The sequence below is a fragment of the Photinus pyralis genome, unplaced genomic scaffold (assembly GCF_008802855.1).
Source record: "Photinus pyralis isolate 1611_PpyrPB1 unplaced genomic scaffold, Ppyr1.3 Ppyr1.4_LG3b, whole genome shotgun sequence".
In the NCBI taxonomy this organism is placed as follows: domain Eukaryota; kingdom Metazoa; phylum Arthropoda; class Insecta; order Coleoptera; family Lampyridae; genus Photinus; species Photinus pyralis.
Window position 1 is genome coordinate 16,858,603 of NW_022170510.1, and position 23,958 is coordinate 16,882,560.

Consider the following 23,958-nt stretch of genomic DNA (forward strand, 5'->3'; position numbering starts at 1 on the left):
TGCTCATTTTCTTAAGTAAGAATCCTGGCAGTAGAGGCTACCTATTCTGTTGTAAAGACAAGAATCAGACTTGTTACGATTGAGGAAATTGGATTCTCGCTCCACTCGCACATCTAACTGAGCAAATCTTTCTCTGGAACGGGTCTCAAGAATATAGTATTGTAATGTTGTAACAACTTTTCCAAGAAATTTGTGTGCGCTATTGTAGCTACTTTCCTTGTCCGCCTATATCTGTCCTTCCGTTGCATCGAAAGCGTATAGCTCTGGAATTTGAGCTAAAAAAAGGTCTTGGCTACTATTTGTTGGTTTGTTTTGTTCATTCATAGTTTACCTATCGTAGATTTAAGCTCACGTGTAGGTATACATTTTTAGTTCAAACAATCATTATTACCTGTAAGTTCAAATTAAATTCAAAATTGTCAGAAGCTTTACAATGGTTTATATGGTTTCTGCTATAAAATAAAATTTTGTATTATACACGACTATAAAGGGAAACGACCCATCTTGTGAGAGATAATTCACTCGTTAAAATATCCCTTTATCGTCTTATATAATAAATATCTGTTATTGTAATAGATACGTACCTACCTAACGTACCTACATACAAACTTATTACCAAAAAAAAAATTCAGTACTGATTTGCTTTATGCGCTATCTCAGAATTTATATAATCTTTGTATGTGCCTTTTTCTGTTACCGAGTGTCTAGAAGGTGTTAGAACGTCAATTGCACATAATCTGAATGCAAAAATGATTTTTTCTCCACCCACCTGAATATTGTGCCACACTATTTATACCTACATAAAATGAGCGATTTCGGGAGGAAAATGGTAACTGTACAAAAAGTAGTTAGTTTTTTTTATTAGTCTGAAAAGTAATTTGACTTTGAATGTTAACGAATCAAAAAAATACAAATAATAATAATAATAATAATAGTTTATTGTCCAAACAGAATAGTTCCATAAACTAGGACAATAATAGGTAGATATTATACATGTAGTGCGAATAATAACCGAAAAAAAAACTTTGAGCATGACATAAGTGAAAATTTAAAAAAAAATAAAAAATTGACAATTATTATTTTAGTTAACGGAATCTAATAATATACTAAGGATGGTATTAAATATCTCAACAACGTGGGCTATGCTATTATATTGATTACACATAGCGTATATAGGAGAATTTTGCAGTATTTGAGTTCTACAGATTGGCAACGAAAAAGTGACGATATGTCTAGACGACAAGCGTGGAATTGCGAATGACATATACCTATATAGTACAGGACAATCTATAGTGTTACTTAAAAATTTATACAAGAAAGCAATAGCTATCAAATCAAATAGTTATTCAACATGACTTGAGACGCCATCATGAAAAAGGTTAAAACGCATATTTCTATTTTTAATTAATCCACAAGTTTTTAATCAATGCAATCAACGCTTTTAAAATACACATTTGACTGCTATTATTATTTGCAGGGCCGCAATAACCTTTTATTACATTCCTAGAACGCAACCATCACCATCTTGACAATTGACCTTTTTTGAAATTTTTGGGTGTGGTAATACTTTACATCAGTCGTAGATATTAATGATAAAACGATTTCACACAAAAGATATAGATATAGATATATAGAAAGAAGGGCTGAATCTATCAGCAGAGTGGCGATTCAAAAACTGCTTTTTTTGCTTTCCGAAAAAATATATACCTACTCATGGTACAAGACATTAAAATTAATCAACTGTTTATTTTAGCGCATTGAACTAAAAATTAACCACCTAAACCATGTGCGGATCAAATTAAAAAAAAACATGTATACAAGGTGAATTTTCACAAAACGTAAAAACCTACCTACATCTTAACTTAGTGGACAAGTAAACGGATTTTGCTTTGAAAGCATTATGAAAACATCCGTATGGTAATTAAGTAATTAAAATAGAAATGATACTAATTAGCATACTGTATTTTAAATTCATTTTGAATGTAGAGTTTCCACAATTGAAGGGCATTCTGCTTTTTTTATCAACGTTGCGTTGCGAAATTATATAAGATTCGTCTATTTTCTTATTTTTGATTATTGCAATGATAAAAAAGCAAACTACGATTGGTTAGTTCTTTTTTTCAATCACTCGTTACTCGACGAGACGGTTCATTAAAATCACAGATATATCTACTGTACAATTGGATTGGCATCAGCCATTGTTACTATGGCAGTGTTGTTTAAATGTTAGACTGTGTCTGTGTCTTATAAATGTCCTTGTTATCATCTTTGTGTATATTTAGTGGTAGGCACGGCATTACACAAAGAATTATTGGCGTCTCCCTACCATCAAAGCTCGGCGTAATTTGGTATAATTTATGTCGCGTTCGCACATGGAAATATTGGCAACCACAAGGAGAAAAAATGTATGCCGCATTAAACGTTTTTAATGTGAAGTCCATCAGCGCAACATAAATTAGGGAAGTCTACCTTCTGTACTATAAACTATAAATAATTAAATTTAGTCTGTAACATCTTTGACCATACCTTCCAATATTTCACGTTTGCTGTTGGCACACATGTACAAAGGTTGTACCTTGCAACGTGCATAAATAATACACACACCTACATGTTCCGGTGCTCTTTTCGACATAAAATTATATACAATCGTTACATTACCTATAGGAATATTTAGACCACTTTGAGTTGTATTTATTTGAGGTAGGTATCTAACGTTTGATTCAGACGTACAGATTGATAAACATTTCTTCCCATCATGAAAAGTTAAACATTCATTTGATTGAGCAATAAAGCAGTTTCCCACAAATAGATTTCGTTCCTGCTCAATTTGTGTATAAATTGTAGCATTATGATCTAAGCATTTCTAAATTAGCCGAAAATCTAGAAGTAAATGAGAGTGGTTACTTATGTGGTTTTCAACTGTGGTTCCCCTCACTTTAATTTGTATCAAACATGTGGTGTCGGTTTCTACTATTTGTTCTCTTTATCAGTTCTCCCCTTCTTATGGCAATTTAATCGTGAGAATTTCTCAGTAGTTATGGACTTATAAGTACTTACATTGTTGGGTGCCTAATATGCACTTAATATAGAAACAACAAGTGAACTAAATGTAGGATTTTATTTTAAATCGGATTTAGGTTTTTCACAATAATATAATTGGGATAAAGATTAATTACCCATCTTAAAAATTAGTAGAATACAAAACGGTTTAATGTTGTGAACAGTTTACCGTTTTATAAATGTTATATTTAAACAAAACCGGATTTTAACCAGTAGATAACATTATTACATTATGCATACACTTGCATATTGATTAGCTACCTTGCTTTAAGCGAACTTCAATTTTACTGTAGCGTCCGATTTAATTTAAAATGCAAATTACATATTAGTCAAAACACAAAAATTATATACATAGTCAATTTATTGAGAGCAAATTTGATCATATTCTTCATTCTGTTTTAAAGCAAAGCCTCTGATTTTTTGCCAGTATATTTGAATGATTATCTCCAGAATGGATTAAAACTCGTATTTCCCATGGAACAATTCTACGCCGTTTTTCCCATACATTGAAACTGCAATGCAGTTTCGGTCACAATTTTAAGATCGAGCCATTTTTAACGTTCCACATATACCTACAGATGGCGAAGCTTTATAATCTTGCATTTAAACGTCAAGCAGCTTGACTACTTTCATTTTTAAATGTATGCGCCGCAAAAGTGTCACAAATATTACAATATTACAAATGTTAAAAATTTTGAAACAACAAATATCTAATAAATGATTCGTATCAAAACACCCAGTAGGTTTGCTATCCAGAAAATTTGTTTTATCAAGTTCAATTTATTCTAACGAGAGGCCATTGACAAAGCATACACGGATCTAGATAATTGTAAAGCAGTCAATATTTAGGCTCAATAAATAATGGAAAATTACAAATTTCTAATAGCATTCGCCACAAATTTTTATTGAAACTGGGTGGCTTAAGCTGTGGGTCAAACCACAATGTAATTAGTTAATAACAAAAAATCAGAATTATATCGGTAAGTTTCCATGTTTTTTTTTGGTCAGTAAAGAACCAGGATACTCCCCAGTTTTATTTTTTAAATGCCATATCAAATGTTTGTATGCGTTTAATTAAATTGCGAATTTGCTTTAAAGATGTGCAATATTAACAATCTAAAAGTATCAGAACAACAAGAAGTAAGTGTCAAAATGTATTATGTGGTGGCAGTTAAAAATGTTTTTAAATAATTTTTCACCTGTTTTTTAACTACTAGTACGTGAAGTACTCTAAATTAACAGATGTCATTATATACCTGCCATTTTCTAAAGCTGCCGAAAAAGGTTAATGATCAAGGGCCTCTTCCTAGAGGCAAAAAAGAGTGGTTTACCAAGTAAGGATACGCACGAAAAGGCACAATCACGCTATGCAGATTCACAAAGAGCACTTTAGGTAGGTAGTAAGTAAGCATTAAGCTTAGTCTAGTGTCGTGTCAACAAAGAAATTCTGATTTAAAAAAATTGTTTACATATAAATTGCCCGACTAAAACCACTAAATATGTTACTTTTTAAGGTATTTTTTAAAAACAAATTCCCCCCTCTCGCAGATCCCTTGGTGACGCCTCTCCCCCAACGTGATTCTATTAATCCCTTCCTGTCATAGGTCAGTAGTGAAACAAATTATATACCCATGTACCACGGTAGATATATCCATTATAATTGTCTTCGTACCTTATTTTGATGCTCAGGCAATAATACTATACCTACTTTTCTATCTTGGTATATATTGTATAATATACTATAACCATTCGTAGGTGAACGTAGTGCAATAAAAGCTAATTTATCACTTATGACAAGAGGACTGCTTACCTAGCGGATACATGTAAAGTCGCTTTCGAGCCTTTAGAGGATTTTTGTTCGGCTCGCTTTGGCATACATAGTATGTATACATTGGTGTGTGCAATAGTATGCTGCCACTATACCACCCAACAGACACTTACCTAACTACGAGCTACTCGTAGCTTACATTACACAATTTTTTCCCCTTGCAAATCCTCCCTCAGGGGCCAGGGCACAACTGGGTTCCGACACAAACATAAAATCCTAACAGTGACTAAAAGTAAAACACTTATAAACTTGAAAGAGTCGAAGGCCTCAATCAAATTCCGTAAATTCTAATACTACGGGTACCAAAATCCCGACACAAACAATTACGCTCTTTTTCAAAATAACCCGAGACAGCCCCGTTTACTTTTCTTCTTTCTATTTAACCAAAAAACACTTCCTCTAATAAAACCAACATCGTTATTCCCGGTAACACTCGAAATTCCTCTATAGCTATACCAACGGAACTGATAAAACACCTGCATCGCTTATGTCGCACGTGACATTGTTTGTCGAAAAATCAATTATTTCTTGTCTGATAGCAACACCTGACCAAATAAAACTTTAAACTCGAGTAAGTTGCTCGTTTTAAATTTATCATACAAACTAAATATCTCCAAAATATCAATATCAATAATTATGAACTTGTTCAGGATTTCCAGCGTACCATTTTGTAGGTGTTTGTGCGATATTGGTCAAGTTCACGTAAACTTAGATGGGCGTCTTTAAATCGTGTGTGTGAAGTAACCGTTCAAGCTCAAAAATGAGGAATGAATATGGATCAATTTTCAGTTCATGAGGTTTCATTTGTAAATTTGACAAGAGTTTAGCAGTGAATTTTTTTAACATTATTTTTTGAACTAATTACTCATAATGGAGCTCAACATTTGAGAAGTGGGCCATTCAAATTCTCAAAACAGCTTAAAATGATCAAACACTGCACTGTATTTGTCTTCCCAATTGCAAGGACCATTCATTAGTGCCTCAACCACTAGTCAAGCTAGTCCTGAACAACCTTAAATCCGCCGTCACCTTCTAAATGGTTCTGTTAATTTTTATTATTATAATCAACAAAGGAGTTTATCATATAAATACGGCCTTTTATTTTTCATAATTGTACGAGTATAGATATCTACCTACTTTCTGCAAATTCTTAGTGCATCACATTTCACACCTTTAAACGCACCGAAAAATATTATTGAGAAATATAAACAAAATTTAAAATAAATGAAGTGGTCTCAATATTTTGGAGAAAGAAATCTCAAAATTTCAAAGAAAATTTCGCATCTTTTCCTTGATTAATGTATTTAATAAAGCAATATTCCTTGTTTTATGCCAGCCGATGACTACTTACTACATACTGCAGAAACAAGTTCCGTGAAATTTTGTGTGTACCATTAACATATTTCTCCGACAAAGAGCTTGTTGTGGTGCCAAAGGAAATCCAACGAAAAAAGAACAAGTTAAAAAGTAATCGTAAACGATTTACATAAAGCGCATTTCCACTTGCATTCATTTCCCATTTGTAAGATGCAACTTCTGTTAAAATCGTCAAAATCCGGCCACAAATATGAAAGATAGCGTTGCACATGGGCAATCCATTGTTGACGTGCTACTTCAATTTCAGTTTATGAGAAGAATTTCATTTCAATGCTTTTTTAAATAAGAAAGTTGGAACTGCGCATGCGCAAACCTAAATTTTAAAACTAATGTTAGATTTTCCTTTGTTCCAAGCGCCTAAGTAGCAAATTTCACTTAAATAGTTCCATAGATAAAAAAGTTGGCACGGCGCATGCGCAAAATAAAATTTTGAAACTGGCGCTAGATTTTCCTTTATTCCAAGTGCCTATGTATCACATTTCTTTTAAATTCTTCCATAAATAAAAAAGTTGGCACTGCGCATGCGCAAAACCAAATTTTGAAATTGGCGGTTGATTTTCCTTTATCCCAAGTGCCTATGTATCAAATTTCGTTTAAATTCTTCCATAAATAAAAAAGTTGGCACTGCGCATGCGCAAAACCAAATTTTGAAATTGGCATTTGATTTTCCTTTATTCGAAGTGCTTCTGTATCAAATTTCGTTTAAATTCTTCCATAAATAAAAAAGTTGGCACTGCGCATGCGCAAAACCAAAGTTTGAAATTGGCGTTTGATTTTCCTTTATTCCAAGTGCCTATGTATCAAATTTCATTCAAATACTTTTATAAGTAAAAAAGTTTGCAATTCGGTTTATAAAATGGTCGAGATGCGAAAAGGGCACTGTGAATTTTGAATCGATTCGATCCAACTTTTGGCATTGCGTATTATATGGCTAAATCTATGCCCATATTGAATTTCATGCATTTCAGTTCATAACTAACGGAGATGTAAAAGCGATCGAACATTTCTAAACAAAGTTATCGTTCACACGGACAGATAGATGGACAGACAGACAAAGGAACAGAAGGAGAGACCAATCGGCAGGCGACAGATAGCAATGCAAAATTATAAACGACCTCTAGGATCGTTAATAAACGACAAAAGTGTAAAATTATGGAACATGTAAAAAACGGTTTTTTGTTTTTTTTACAATAACTTTTTTTGTAAGCGGTACAGAAAAAATTCCTTCCTTGGTACAGGACTCGACACCATAACGAACCAAATAGCGAAAAAAGTAGAACAATAGCTCTTAAGATAAAGAACTAGTAGCGTCGCAAAGTTAGCGGACGGACGGACGGCCGGACGGACAAAGTGGCCACAATAGCGCATTTTTTTTATTTTTGTGGAAATGCGCTAAAAAGGCTCTTTTGGATACGTCCTGCTATATATCATTAACTATCGTCAACGTTCTGACGATTTTATGGAATGACAGAATAAATATTGTCTTCCAGTATTTTCTGACACGTCGGCTAAATTCACTCCTCTGAAAAAACTGCGTTCCATCGACGAAAGCAATCAAGAGATGGAAATACACTATTGACTACAAGAACTCTATGTGTTAAGTGTTTAATCAACACGTATATGCGAAACACGGCATGTTTTGTTTTACGAAATTTGTATACAAAACAATTTCTACTGTCCTGTTTCAGAAATGCCATTGTGTTTGTTCATATCTGAATACATAGAGGTTTTGTAATTATGAATGTTTCTTACAAAAAGTTTCGTCGCCTCAACTAAATTATTACATTTTAGATATGATCGGTTTCCTTCCTTCAATAATGGGGTTATGTATTTTGTACTCGATTGTACTGACGAAACCAACTTTTTAAAAATGCCTAAAACTGTGGCCCTTATTTTATTATAGGATAGTTTGCATGCACCATTCAGTTATTTTGTGGAGTGAATGTTATTGTTTTCAAAATGAAATTGGCTAGTTTTTACCACGTTTATAACAAAAAACAAATTGCCATTTTTAATTGGCAACCTGGTAAATACACTGTCCTGAAAAATATTGAATCGCTATATGAATATGAAGATGATATGAAAAACAAATCCATCGAACAATTTCTGGCAACTGAATTTGCCTTGTTTCATTAAATTTGTTTTCCCCAAATTTTTGACTTGTTCTTTCTGGAAGAAAAAGAAAGCCATGAAGAGGAACTTCGTAAAACACTAAAGTGATTCTAATTTGAAATTTTGAACGATGCATTTGTTCGCCAACTGTGATTGGTTATAATTTGTAGAGTTTATTTCATACAATACTGATTTATCCTTCTTTTGTTTATATTTGTAGGTCTTGAGTTGATCAACTGTGGGGGTACAAAATAATATTTTCGAATCTAACCAAATCAGATTGAACGTTTTCCACGGACCCCTTAACTATATTTTGGTTATCTGTCTGTTTTTCGCATGGGCTTTTAAAGCATAGACTCACTCGTGGAATCATCAATAAACAAATTACCGATTGCCAATACTACCAGAATTAATTACCTTACCTCTGAGAAACAGCTGAATTGAAATAAAAATTTATTTCCTGTGATATCTCAGTTATTTTTTAAGATTTTTCAAATATTTCAAATGCGTTTTTTAGTCACAAAAAGGGGTAACTTTGTCCCATTTAATCTACACTGCATTTCTCACCTTCCAATGGTGAGCCATGAATTTGAACCACCCTGTACAATGTACATATTGTAACACTCACCCTAGAGAGTTCTTAGCGAATAGCGATTTTGAATAAAATGATATTTTTTAAGCGTTCTGATTGTAGTGTAATATCCATTTCCTTGAGCATTTTATGTAGTGATCTTTAGCCTTGTTGTTTTCAGTTTAATCACCGATAAACGTCGTAGGTAGTATCTTTACAGTGGTGGTAATATTTGAACGATAGTCCAGCGAACGGTGCAACCGACAGGGGAATAAAATTATTCTACACTACAAACTCTAGGGAAATATACCTTGTTCAATAGATTTCAAATTTATCTATTAAAAATAGTAGGTACGTGGCTTCGTCGCAATAAAAACGAATTTATTTACTGAAAGGTTTGAAACGGTTTTCTTTGAAAGTATAAATGCTATATGTATGTGAGTGACAACCTAAAAAAAGACGACGTTTAGATGCGAAATGAAATATAAGCCCACGGAATTTATTCTAAAATCCAAATTTGGTAATTTATAATGTTTTAAACATTTCCCATTTACCGTTATAGCGGAATTTTTTTAGAATCGTTAGCAATAATTTCTGTTGTGACACTTTAAGCACTTTTAAAATAATTTAAATTTACTGTAAGCAAGTAGGTACATTCATCAAATCAAAATTTAAATTAGCTTGCTAATGAAGTACTTCTGCGGTGCGGTTGAATCCTTAGAGCAAATGTCTGTAAAGAAGCTGGCGATTGTAACAATATGTGTCAAGATGATGAATGACTTCAAGTTGCGTTAACTAGACGTAGTTTTGTCTCCATAGAACACATACCGTATGGTTTTTTTTATATCGCAGTAAGTGCGAACAGAATGGAGCGCGGTTAATAATTTCACCTGTATAAAAAGTTACGTAATTATCCCCATGAGATATTAGTTGTTTCTGACAATATTTTATTGTGATTTCAAACCGATTAACGATCTAAGTTGTTTTTTAATTGCAGGTAAGCTTTCCCGATCTTCTCAGCCAGTTCTAAGCTTCAGGTTATCGTTTAACTTACATCAATCTGGGGTACGTACACTAACTCATAAGTCATAAGATTCATGCAAATTTTGATATATGGTACAGATTATATTGCCTCACATGATGTATCGCCTTCAATTATACTGAAACATGGCATTGTTTTAACGTTTGACAGTAACATTGATTGATAGAATAAATACGCTGCAATATGTGTATTTCTATATAAACTGTAAAGAGAAGCAGCGACGCAACTTTTTGTCGCCCTTATTTAATACCGGTTGTATTATTGAGAAATCACGTTAGAATCAGTTTTTACCTTCATGAATTAAGGATCCAGAGATAGTCTACTATAATTTTATATTATGCTTCAATAAAATTGCGACATCTTTGCGGCAATCTTTCTCGCCATCTGATAAGAACCTGGATTCTTAAAACTCAATGTTATATAGGAATAAATTTGGTATATATACCTACTAGTTTGACCGGTTATATACACTAATTTAAAATTCTACTACTTCCTTGGTACAAATCTGCTGTATCGAGAACTTCTGTTTTATTGTCAATGATATGTTATTTTAAAAGCTTTAAATTAATATTTTTATTACTTTTATTTAGCATACTTAGTTAAATTAGGAGCGGTGAGATGGTTGCCGGTTCGCTTCCCTCAAAGTGGTCCGACGTTTTCGGTAACTCGAAACAGTAGGAGTCTAAATTTTTTCTACTTCTGTCAGCTGGAATTGAAATATAATAGAATAGACGTAATAAATATAAGATTTCTTCTATCAAATTGTAAGTTATTCTAAAACGGTGCCGTTTCGTACACACGCATTTTCTCACACTTTGAAAGACCAAGAATGGAGCGAATATGCTTGGACAGTGAGTTGGTGCTTCCTTGGCGGCAGGAAGTGGTCAGGCACCAGGATATAGTTATACTTATAACATTACTTAGCATGGAAATTTAAATCTTATCTAGTTCAAATGAGGAAGAGATTCAAATTCGGTAGCGGATAGCATAAACACTCGGCGCCCCGTTGATTTGGTTAGTTTGTTTTGATGTCTAAAATAGAATTATTAGCATAATTCGCTATTCCAACTGAATTTAGTAAGATGGGTTTCGTTCGCTACTTATTATATTAAACTATTTCGTAAATAAATTGATTGCTCGACTAGTGTTAATAATTTAGAAGAAAAGGGCGCCATTGTTCAAAATACCTCCAATACGATTTGTGTGAGAACTAGACTAGTGACGTAACCTAAACGTGTTGAGACGCTTATTTTTAGCGTATTTTCCTCAAAGTGAAAATTCGCTATTGGCTGCACTTTGACGTCCGCCCGTCTGTCTGTCCGTCACACGGACTCCTTCTAAACCACTGAACCGATTTCGGCGATATAGGACTCACTTGAAAGGGCTTGGTCCAAGGATTCCATGCATATTTTTTGGTTTTGCGCATGCGCAGTGTCAAAAATTTGTTTTAACGCATGTGCGATGCTAACTTTTTTATTTATGAAGATATTTAAATGAAACTTTATACATAGGCATTTGGCATAAAGACAAATCTAACTCCAAAACCAAAATTTGGTTTTTCGCATGCGCAATGGTAACTTTCTTATTTATGAAAGCAGTTAAGCGAAATATCATACGCAAGCACCTTGAATGAAACTGAAACGAACCGGTTTCAAAATTACTGTTAACGCATGCTGTATGTTTTATTTATGAAGGTATTCAATGAAATTTAATAATAATAATAATAATGGTTTTATTTAGTTAACCCGTTAACTAAAACAAAAAACAAAAAATTAAAAAATTAACACAATTACAGTATAATAAGTAGAGGGCAACTAAATTGGGCGATGTTCAGATACAGACGAGGAGACGCCTGATCTGCTCTTCCACATTACCCACTCATAACTATATTTAACATATTAATAATAATTTCTAATGCAGACAGTGCGCAATGCTATTTACGAAAGCATTTATAAAAAGTTCCATGTGTAGACACTTCGAATAAAAGTAAAACTAATGCCCATTTCAAAATTTGTATGTATTTGTATACGCTAACTATTTTTCATTAAACTGTATAGACTTCGACAATAGGCGGCTCATTTTAAAGAGAATGGGGTAAGGATCTCGTGCCTACCGGTATTTTTTCCTGGTCCTAGCATTAATTATTAGGAGGAAAATACGCTCTCGTTTTTTATGTTTGCATAATGACTTTTTTAACTTGTTTTGGGGTATGGACGTATGGTTACCACACGATGGATGCCTAAGAGTCAAAAAGAGAATACTTGTTAATATAATTATGGTATAGAAATGAATCAATTTGGTACGGTTACAAACGGACCCACCGGTGTACTTTCACGTTATTTTGAAGTAAGATTTTAGCAAACATGCGAATTTTGCTGAATAGGTTTTTGAAAACCGACATAGACATCTTTCGGTGGTTCTCTAGAATAGCGCCTCTGGATGTGTGAAGCGAGTCACGTGACGTAAAAATCCGGGTGTTTTTTACTTATAGGCGAAGGAACCAAATCACACTTTTTTTCTTAATTAACCGGGGGTTGAAAATATTTTGTTCTCGGGACTACCTCCATAAAGGTCTCAAAATTTTCATTTTTGTTTGACTTATTTTTAGCAACGAGCGACTTTACCTAGGTATTACAGAAATAGAAACAGAAATCCAAAATGTGTATCTCAAAATGGTTTACAAACGGTGGTACGTTAAAATATTCTGATGATCTCGATGAAATTGTGTATCTAGGAATCTGGTTTTTTTATATGAAAATAACGAATTCAAAATTAGTTTTTCAAATTATAAATCATAATAAACGTAGTGTGCGTGTATTTATTTGCGAACTTTGTTCTTATATTAAACAAGGTTTACTGAGGCAAATCGACCAAGACTTTGAGAACAGTGTCAACTTTCCAAACTGTCTCGGAGCCATTGATGGGAAACATGTCAGATTAGTGAAACCCGACCATTCCGGATCAGAATTTTTTAATTATAAACATTATAAGTAAATTGAATTGCGTATCAGAACAGTTCCAATTTCGACGCCGAAGTAATAAATAATTCGCGCTGTTATAAATTGTATATTAGTGAGTGATAAATAATATTGTAACTGTTATAAATCAATTCATTTCATCAAGACTGTCATAAATTTATTGTTAATCAATTGTAAATAAATAAAGCGCGTATTTAAATTATCGTTACAATATAGAGTATAAATAAACTGACTTACCTTAAAGTTACAGCAAGCCTCTCTTCAACTGAAATATCGTTATTAAAGCTTGTTGTTTACCCCTGTAAACCTTGTTTAACATAAGAACAAAGTTCGTCAAATGAAGACGCTCATTCTAAAATATGAAAAAAACCTGTCTTCGTGGTTTGTAAGAACTTCGTGAAATTATCCAAATGTAAGCCTCTGTGGATAACTGGGTAAATACTGTCTTTTCATTTCTTTCGGTTTTTCTTTAAATACGTCCAGACAATAATTGCTAACAACAGGTTTACTGGGCGATGAACCAATTTTTCCGCAACAACGTTTGAGGTTTCGCATAGGAAAAAATGTAATAGTGTCCCACTACGATGTAGAAAATTTAGAGGAAGTCAGTCAAGGCATATAGAATATATTATGTAGTCTCATCCCTCTGGAGGGACGGACATTACGATCTCATACATTTCACAAAGGCTACAATTATCTCACTACTTTATAAATAATACTTGATAGCTACGTCACTTAGATCCCCTCGGATGTTATTTATTTAAAAACGGTTGGGAGACGTTGCGATTGGGAAATTTTTTGTACGTCAAATTCTGTAAAAATTACTAACAACAATACATTATGACGCCAATATTTTTTTGAATTTTGAGTAAAAATTATTGTTAAACCTGGTTTTATCTTCATGATATAATGAAAGGCCTCTTATCCGATAACTTATCGAAATCCGCTATACGTAATTCCGGAGTGTCGAAGGGGGGTACTTACAAAAGGCGATTGGAACGCCTTGACGAAACGGCGAATATCTTGTCATTAATCATTTAACAAGAAGCTAAGCATCAGTCTTGTATATGTCACTGCCAATTTGCGTGATACCTTGTCCAAGCTTGCCTCGATAAGTGCTCAATAACTTATTTATTATTTGGGTTTAACAAAATGCGCTGTATCTGCACAAGAGTTTATACTTTTTTTTCGCACTCAAAGGCAACAGAGAGTGCTTTTGTGCACTGGAACTTTAACTGCGTTCTTCCGTCAACAAGAGACAAGACCTTGGTCGAGTTTGCTGTTCTACTACTGGCTTCCACACTCACCCACAGTATTGGTTGACAACATGCACTCTACGTCGTCCAGGTCAAAAATATCTACAGACATCTGCTATCCGTCTATAAAAGTTACGCCATTTGCAACATGAATCGTCGCAGGCTTCGGATGGGTGAAGCTGATAGCCGACATGATTTTCTAATTCACTGTTCAGTCACTTGATAGCCATCTTCTGGTACTGACATCTACTAAATGCTGGTTCTCTTTCTTCTCTTCTTCTCTGCAAAAAAAATCAGAAAACAGAACATATAAGATTGTATTCCCAGAGTGGTCACCAGCCTTGCACCTCAATCTTAGGAAGCCGGATTGCGAGCTGTAGGAGCAAGATGCTGAATTTTTGCAATTGTAGCATAGTTTTTGAGTACCTATAAAACATAATTTTCACATTTGTTTCACACTCGTTAAGTGTTTATAGGTATACATAAATAATAATTTATTAAAATGATGCCAGTAAACTGTTGTCCTTTCTAATTTAATGGCCTTCTGAACTTCAACAATACCGACGAAATCACTTTAAATCCTGCTTAAAATGTATAATAGATTTGTGGATATGGATAGTCTCGTTGATGAGTTATGGCATCCTGACCGATTCAAGCACAAGGTATACTACAACAAACCTATTCGTATAGGTATAGCATCACACGTAAGTGGTTGTTCTTCATCAAGCTCACTTTCTAAAAATTGCACCAATTATTGCATGAAAATTAGGACTATGCATCGAAATTTCTCTTACACGATTATCTTTACTTCGCATGATTGAGACCCAAAGACGAAAAAAAATGTACATGATCTCGTAACGTACTTCAAATACTGAAATTATAGTCTTATTGACGAGAGTGAAATTTGGTAGTTAAAAGTTAATTAAAATGAATAATCATGGGTCGTAAAATGAAATTACTGTAATTTGTGAATTACACGTTGCGTATTCCATATAGTGTAGCTACATATTTTAGTAAGCTTCAATAAATATATAAATAAATTAAGTCATTAACTATCGCTATTTTATCAGCTTTCCATCTACTCTGTTTGTCCTCTCTTCATGTTGAGGAAGTGGCACATATATGCGCACATATAATCCGTATGTCCATATAACGCCGTTCAATTGACTTGCCAGTCCATAAATCTTGGCCGCCGTGTTCACATTAGCCGCTACATTGATTACATGCATCGCCCACTACATATAAATGGAGTGAAATTATCCTTTAGTATAATTTAAAAGGTACACTCTATTATTTATTTTGAAATGCACTGTTTTAAAATTCATACTTTATGCGTTGAGTAACTCGCGAATTCATTCAGTAAGGGTCTTGCATTCGAGAAGACATTTCTACATTGTGTTTACTTTCCCTTAAGTAGGTGCTAAAAGTTAATTGTCCGTTAAATTAATTTCTGTTTGTTTTAAGAATGAGTTCCGTTAATAGAACCCCATCGTACAATTCCTTCTCTTAGGAACCTGCGGCAATCGAACCTGTTTTCAATTATATCTACTCTGAACTGAAATTAATTAATTTATCGACTGAATTTTTACACCTCTTAATTTAACCGACCCACTTGGTATTTACGAATGTTAATTAAAATATGTAAGCCTGAAGTGGCGGAGAACGTGGTACCATAAAAAATTGCTAAAAACTATAAATTATTGAAATCTTATTTATAGTCGATTAGAACCGAGGTGAGTTTGTAATTAATTATCCACTAGCGTTAATTTTTTTGTGTAAAACAAGTAAGTGCGTGGAATTCGGTTTCCAAGACCTGTCGTTAAAATGAATGCATTTCTTTAGGTGCTAGTGACATTTAACCTTATATTCATATTTACAGGGATTTTAAGACAGTGCAGAGTATTGCAGATTTATAAACCCATCATCGCACCAAATAACTTGAAACTAACGGAGTACATAAATAAACCGACACTTAAGTATATAAACCTTAATAATTAATGGTTCCTTACTATTTAATAAGTACGTACCGCATAAATTCACAACGTCATATGTCAAAATGGCGGTGTACATTACGCTTACACTTTCGTTTATTTTTGGTGGAAAAGTGCCAAGCATTTTGTGGTTCTTATAATCAAGGCGTATACTCAAGAAAGTTTTCAGTGTCGGTTAGGACCAGAAATATCGGCCATGTAGACGTGTCACCTGTCGGCTTCGCTTCAAAGACATGTTCTTGCATCTCATTAACCTGAAACAAGCACAATGTATCATCTGCTTAATTGTGTTGACTTTAGCTGTGGTCAGATAATACTGCGCACACATACGAAGAGATAGGATGCATAAATTGAGAAACTGACGGGTTTAGTGAACGCAAAAATATTTCGTGCAGTTCACAGTAATTACTTTAGAATTTGGCAACCAAGAAAATTAGGAAAGAAGTTCGTTTATCTCTAAAAAGTATCTTCATTTGTAGGAGATGACACTTTTAAGTGCATCCACAAGCTTTAACGGTGATCATAAAGTGCATGGTAAAACAGATTGCCCACAATTGAAAGGTAAATCAGCTGCTATGCGTTTTAGTTAAATCTTTTCACGGATTAATTTAGAAAAAAATGGAATGGGAAATAAATCATTTATTAATAAAATGTTAATAATTGGTACATTTTACTGCATCTCCTTATGTAGGTACCTATTACCAAGGCTCCGTGACGACTCACTCCTTTTTGTTAAGGTTATGTTAACCACATTAACTTCAATTGAAATAACGCATACCTATATCTAATCCCACCTTTAATTAATAAATACAATTAGACTTACCTAATTGAATAAGCCGATATTTGTCAATATGCAAAGAGAGACAGACGAAAAGTGCCTTGAAAGCATCGAAACAATTACCTAACTTTAATTAATACATCATTATGGAATGAAAAAATCTGCAATGGCGTAAAACTGCCTTTGTACCTTCAGTGAGTCTAAAAATGTTTGTGTTATAGCTTTGATTTTGTATTATTTTGTAAATAGTAAAACTATTGACAGTACACTTGGACGTTATGCACATTATTTTGTTCGGCATTCCACGTCGCCATGACTATTTTCCAAGTTATTCACCGTTTGGCGTCTTAAAAAAGATTTCAAGGTGGTTAGTCATTGGAATTTTTTAGTTTTCGTAACTTGTAGGTAAATTTTCCAACACGTATCCCTTATGAATTAAAAGTTTTGACACTACTGATGCGAATGCATCATAGAATAATTCAACATTTTGTTATATAATCGATTAACGACACATACACCAATGAACTAAATTAAGCAATTGCATTTGCAAACTTTGGGGTTCTAGCCCAATACGATACTTGAGATCCCAGACCACTTCAGAAATGGTTTTTAGCCCCTGAATAATTATCAGGTAAATATGGCTTAAAAAAAGATTCGACCTAGGTAAATTCGTCTCAGGAATGGACGGCGAAGCAGGTCGCCCCATCATAATGTACCAGCTCAGAGATTCATATCTGTGTAATTGGCCTTCGTAATATTTGTTATCAGGAACCCGGAATATATGTACTCTCAGTGAGAACGGGAGCTCTCTTTCTTTGAATGTTCTATTGCGGCAAAAATTTGCACTGTCTAAATATGTTTTTAATGTTTTTTACTTAAGGAATTGGCAAACATGTTTAGAAGGTAGTTTATTTATGTATTAGTGATTAAATTGATCCACCACTGCTTTTACATAAATGACTTTTGGTATGTTACCAACGTTATACATGTTTAGTTTTACGGAAAATTCAAACTGTCCACACTACTTTTTGATCACCCGGTATAGTGTTGGGAGGTTTGTTATTAGCACTTTAACTATCATTTTAAAAGTGGCCAAACAAGAGGAATCAGATTAACGATAAGTATAACTTTTCTATCGGCAGTGGCATTGATCGTAACTTTTAATATTTTAATAGTTAAACTGCATTTTAACTATACTAAGCGTTTTATTAATCCAATCCACACAAATCGGAATGCATCCGGTGGAACGAGCGCCGGCAACGCATAGCGTCGGCTGGTCAATCGCCGGCGTCGCGCCGGTTTGACCGAGCACCGGTACGATCGGTGCCGGGTTGTGATAGCGCCGGTGTGGTAAAGCGCCGGTTTGGTTATTGCCGGTTAAGGAATCGCCGGTTAGTGGTGTACCGCTTCGGAATGCAGTCACACGTCTCAGTTTGAAAACTAATTTGAAAATACTATAATTGGTCTTACCAATGTTAAATTTGCCAAATATACATCGATGATGATTATGAGATAGAAGATGGAACAAAAAATTGACTCGTCAAATTCAACACGTTTTGTCATCAAGTTGAACTTTTCCCACAAGAACGTGGACTTTCGCAATTTCTAATTCTACCTGCTGTTGTTTTAAATATCTTGACGATACAAATGGGATTATATAAGTAGTGCATGTTAAACGTTCAGTATGAAAAATATGCGGTTGTGCAAGTTTTTAAAAATAAAGAGAAGGAAATAAGCGCTGCGTGTCCCCATTACACGTTTAACAGAAAATATTTTGGTCAGTTTTTTTTCATTCTGTTGTACCTATCTGTAAGTAGATGATCGTGCCATTACCCATCATTTCCCACGTATAGAGGTACATATGGAACATTTGTATCTAGGTATACGTATTTAGCACAATTACGCATTAGCCTTGTTATCGTATAGATACATCACATGTTCACATCATATCGCAAAAAGGATAAGGAAAACTGTACTGTGTATTTCGTTAAACGTTAAAAATCTTAAACCGACATGATTATGCTGTGCTGCCGGTTAATATGTGAAACTTCGACTTTCCCAAAAATGTCGTCTAGGAATGCAACTAACAGATTTCAAAATTTGGTGCTGATTTCTCAAACTGATCTCAAAAATTCCTTCCTCCAAATGACTCACCCCTAAATGGCAGTGCGAAAAAATTATAACGCTGTTGAACATTTTGGGGCCTTTGAGAGTGTAGTAGCTCTCATTCATCATTTTGGAACCTCATCTTATTTTGAAAAATGTTTGCACAGGAGTTAAGGGCCACACCGCCTTTATCATGTAAAGATTAGTAGCAAGCGGTGCGTCGGTAACCTGGTGGCCACGGTTTAAATAAAGAATTTGTTTTTTTATTTGGAATTAAAAAAACTCATTGCCTACTATTTTGTTATTAATGTATGTAGCTTCTGGATTATTATCCTGCACTCGGTTTCTTATGTTCCTTAAATTAACAACACTAAAGATAATTTCAGAGACCAAATGAATAAACTAAGTAGTATATTATATGTTCAGACAAATTTCTGTCAGAATTGTGAAATGAACAACCAACACGCAACTTGACCAATGGTGCTTTTTTATAACTGAAACTAGCACATTTGTTATTGCGGGTGCACTTTTAATGTACATACTGTCAAAGCAATAAATATTCCGTTAAAATACTTCGGTAACCATTTTCAAATTATTGAATGCAATTCGTATGCATCTTGCAAGGTGTTTTATTACTTCCGTGTTGCAGGTTGCATTCTATAAATTATATTCGCACCTACCACGGGTTATTTGTAAATTCTAAACGTTTTTACCATCGGAACTCCCACGTTGCGCCCCATTTGCAAAGTAACTTTGTGCTGTGTGTATTATTTTAAAGTACCAACGTTTTGCAATATTTAGAAACCTAAAAGCTCAAGTTCAGTGGCAGCTTGTACAGCTATATAGACATAAATCGTATGTGATGACTGATGAATTGTGAGTAGATGTAACTTTATAACCACGTTAGATGCCTACTAGCAGCTACTCGGTTTTCTTAATTATAATCAAACTTAACACCACACCAATTAGAATATAGTTAAAATTGGTCACATGTAACGGAACACTGGGTGAGAATGTTATACTGCTTTCGTGCTTGCACTTATATCATTACTGTATTAAGATATCACGTTTAAATAGAGAAAGACAGGAATAATTTGTTGAAGTCTTAACAATATCTAATTGTACGATTTTATGATTAATTAAAAATTAATGTAGCAGATCACGTAATTGCAATTAAAGTACGCACTCTCACGTTAATAAATTTTTATTTTACATGCCAGGCGAGGATTGCATTTATTATTCTACGCTTATGGCGGCAACATCGCAAAATACTAGTAATTACGCCTGTATGAGCGAAAAATAGGAGGATACCTACCTTGTTATTTCGGTATTTATCACTTACTTAATTAAAGCTGACGATAAGTGTTTTTATTTAACAATAATGATCTTAAGAGTGTAATCTATTACACTTTATAATGCTTCTGGCCCTTGTATTTGGCAGATTCAGGGTCGCGATATAAAAAGCCTAAGGGGTGAGGGAAAATCCCACCAACCATGTTGATGACTTCTTGGGGCTGCTCGAGCATTTACGATAAGAGAACTAGAGATAAACAAATGAAAAATGGTTCCAAAAAAATATGAGCACGTTAATATGAACTGGAACGAAATGTTTACAAAGTGTAATTTCGTATACGCTTGATTGCAAACGTATTTGTATACTTTCCAAGTTCTGAATGTGCTTCTTTAGGCAGAATGAATTACTAGACTAGTTTATTTTTTCCTTTTTCCTATACGGCACATATCTTTAGAACTTGGTTCAATTTTACGTTTTCTCTAACTGAAGGAAATTTGTTATTCAGACAAAGTATTCTGTGGTCCAAGGAAAGCGATATATCAGATTTAAATTGCTGTAAATATTTATTTTACTATTTATAAACATTAAATGTCGTTATGTGCTTTCGATAGAACTCTAGTCGCGATTTTTAAATTGTTTTTATGTGATTTCCGCTTTGCAAGGGCGGACAAGCTTTGGAAATAGTCGTGCACATGTGATTTAGTAGTAACGGAAAACGTCCCTAACCCAGTAATGGAAATTGTTGCTTTTACAAGCTTAATGGGATAACCAATCTTTCATGAGCCAAATTGCATGCAAAATTTTAAACATCGACATTGAATTGAGTTTGACAAATGTTCTGAAAATGTGTTTTCACTTTTCAATAAGAAAGCGATTAGCAGGTGCCATAAAATCGTTATTGTTCTTTGACATATTCATTACATGCGTACATTTCTAGCCGATTAATTGCTATGCCTCTTGACGTTTGCACTATAAGTGTGAATTTAATAATTTATATGTGATCTTAACATAAGGAAGTAATATTATTAATTTATCCTATAATGATCTCCATAAATACAATGTCAATATGCTATTTGAAAAAATTTAAGTTGTTGATGATGGTTCTCATAGATTTCCACTGCGATGTTTCCTCCCCGTTTAGTAATTTTACACGCACTATACATGACCAAATGCGTTACTATTTTTCAAATCCGGATGCAAAACTGAAGATTACCAGGATGACATGAATGGAAATAATTTCATGAAATGGTGGAAAGAAAAATTGAACCCAAATCTTCTCTCAAAATCTGTCGTTGTTAGGGCCTGCAACCTGAAACCTAGGCAATAAAAATTAATGTATACGCCAGGCATATGCCAAAGTATCCAGTATCAAATGCAATATTGCAAATATTATTTAATATAAATATAACAAGTAATAAATCAAAATTTAGAAAATTGTGCGCTCATTTCACTCTAAAATATACAGGGTGATACATATAAGTATGTAAAAAAATTGGGTAGTAGAAGGGATCAAAAGAAGCAGTTTTTGCAAATAAACAGGGGGTCCAACGTGTTTCGTTTGGGAGCCACCCCACAACAGTGGTCAAATTTGCATATATTCTTTAATTTTTTCCTCAGCAACCATAAGAGTTACAAAGACTGGTGGCACGTCTCTGAATAGGTTTTCGGGTATGCCCTTTCCGATTTTGCAAAATTTTTTTCAAAATTCCTACTACGAAAGGGCGCACTCCTAAATGAGGGTGCGAAAGAAATTCTGATTTCTACGAAATTTCGTATCTGGTGGTTTTTGAAGATAAAAATCACGAATATGAAATTTGAAAATTCGAAAAAAAATTTTTGCAATTGTTGGTCGGACAACGAAAATGAGAGAATTCCATGAAATTCGTTTAAACAGACAAAGTTAGCTTTGAAAGTGTGTGTTTTTATTTGTGATATGAGTAGGTACCCTAAAACAGTAAATATCGCACCCCACTGGACCTACACAACTTCCTTTAATGCATTGTACAGTGGAACATTCAAATTATAAACGTCTAGGCGCTTATAATAACTTTGTTCATTCATTGGGTGTCTCGAGGGTGGTTCCATGATTACCAGCTTTATGCCTATCGCTTTATTCATACCTAGCACAACGATATTGAGATGAACAATAAACTTAGTGGGAAGTTACACTACTTCCCCCGATTCCTTTTTTAGATGAGACGATCCAGAGTCTACTCTACTTCCGACTAATTAAATCGGTTAGTACGCCGATTAGGTTAGTGGATTGTTGGTTGTATCACTATTTTTTAACTCGCAGTTTTAACTCTGGTGGTAGAATTTTGAATTAAAATCGCATTGCAAGATTTGTACATCTCAGATCTTCACAACTAAATTTCCAATTGTCATCTCAATTTTAATCTTCATCTTAGAATTACTAATTTCGAAATTGTACTGTCAGAGCACAACCTACTTGGAAAGTTTTGACAAATGTGTGTTCCGTAATAACCTTCAGCGGCATATTCTCTTTGAAATACTTGATTGGCTAAGTTCTTCCCCAAAATATCGTCACCAGGAATATTTATCCACGTAAAATTCTCTCCAACCACACGCTCATGAAGGAATAATTTTTTCCCACAAGCACTCTTGTCAAAATATGAATTTTTCCTAAATGCAAGTTTTCTTAAAATCTGTCAGAGATTCCTGAGGAATAACGAATTCACATGAGGCGAATTTTTGCAGTGAGAAATAAAATATTTGCGAATTTACCATGTTGAATTCACGTTGGGCACCCTGTACAAAAATGAAAAGATTTGAAGAATACACTTTATACTAGCTAATTCTAGGGGTGCGTTTTGGTCCCCCAAAATGGTTTTATACGATAAATTAAATAATTATTTCTATAAACGAGTTAAGGAACAATGTCCTAAAACGTGAGCCAATAAGTAAGTAATCGAAAATGTACCTGTTTCTGATATTACGCCGAAAACTTAGACATTAATTTTAAGGTGGTAGTTAGTTTATTACGTCAGTGACTATATTCACAAATGGCGCTACGCCTTTGGCCTCCAAAACAATCGACACATAATGCATTCATTATTTCTTTTGCATGTAACGTTACATTACAATTGTAATTTTGGCGGATAATATATTTCCTGGAACGTAAACGTTTGATAAAGGTGTATGTGAAAAACGCTTTTGAAGATTTTAAAATATATCGACGGGCCACACAGTGCAAAAGCAATATTTTCTTGTACTTTGGTTTTAATGCGACTAAAGTGCTGACAGTATTATTTGGTAGAAAAGCACGATTACAACCAACTGTGTTGTTATTTTAGGCACTTTACTGCGAGAGATTTATACATGTGTCTACGCACATGTAAAGATGCAGGAAAATAGTTTTCATTAATTCCTCATGAATTTTTCTACACCTTATTTTAGCACCTATATTCATGTGAGCAATGCAAACTGCTCACTTCGAGAATATTTAATAACTTCTCTACGAAAGTTTCTACTTTAAGAGGTCACTGAAAAATGAAGCATCATGACATTCTTTCGTATGGGTCTGTATGCGATGTAAAAGTTTTAA

The 23,958-nt window shown here is 34.0% G+C and overlaps 1 protein-coding gene across 9 annotated transcripts in view; it reads left to right on the forward strand.

Moving 5' to 3' along the window:
- LOC116166335 (homeotic protein antennapedia-like) overlaps nt 1–23,958 on the forward strand; it is a 269,786-nt gene that overhangs the window by 15,787 nt on the left and 230,041 nt on the right. Inside the window, exon 1 of one of the 9 annotated variants that reach the window (XM_031481271.1) lies at nt 9,996–10,013. The exons of 7 other annotated variants lie outside the window; for them this stretch is intronic. The gene's annotated coding sequence lies outside the window, so the exon portion shown is untranslated. Of the gene's footprint in view, nt 1–9,995; nt 10,014–15,486; nt 15,505–23,958 lie in introns of those variants that run through there. One more of the 9 variants, XM_031481273.1, reaches the window with a different exon arrangement.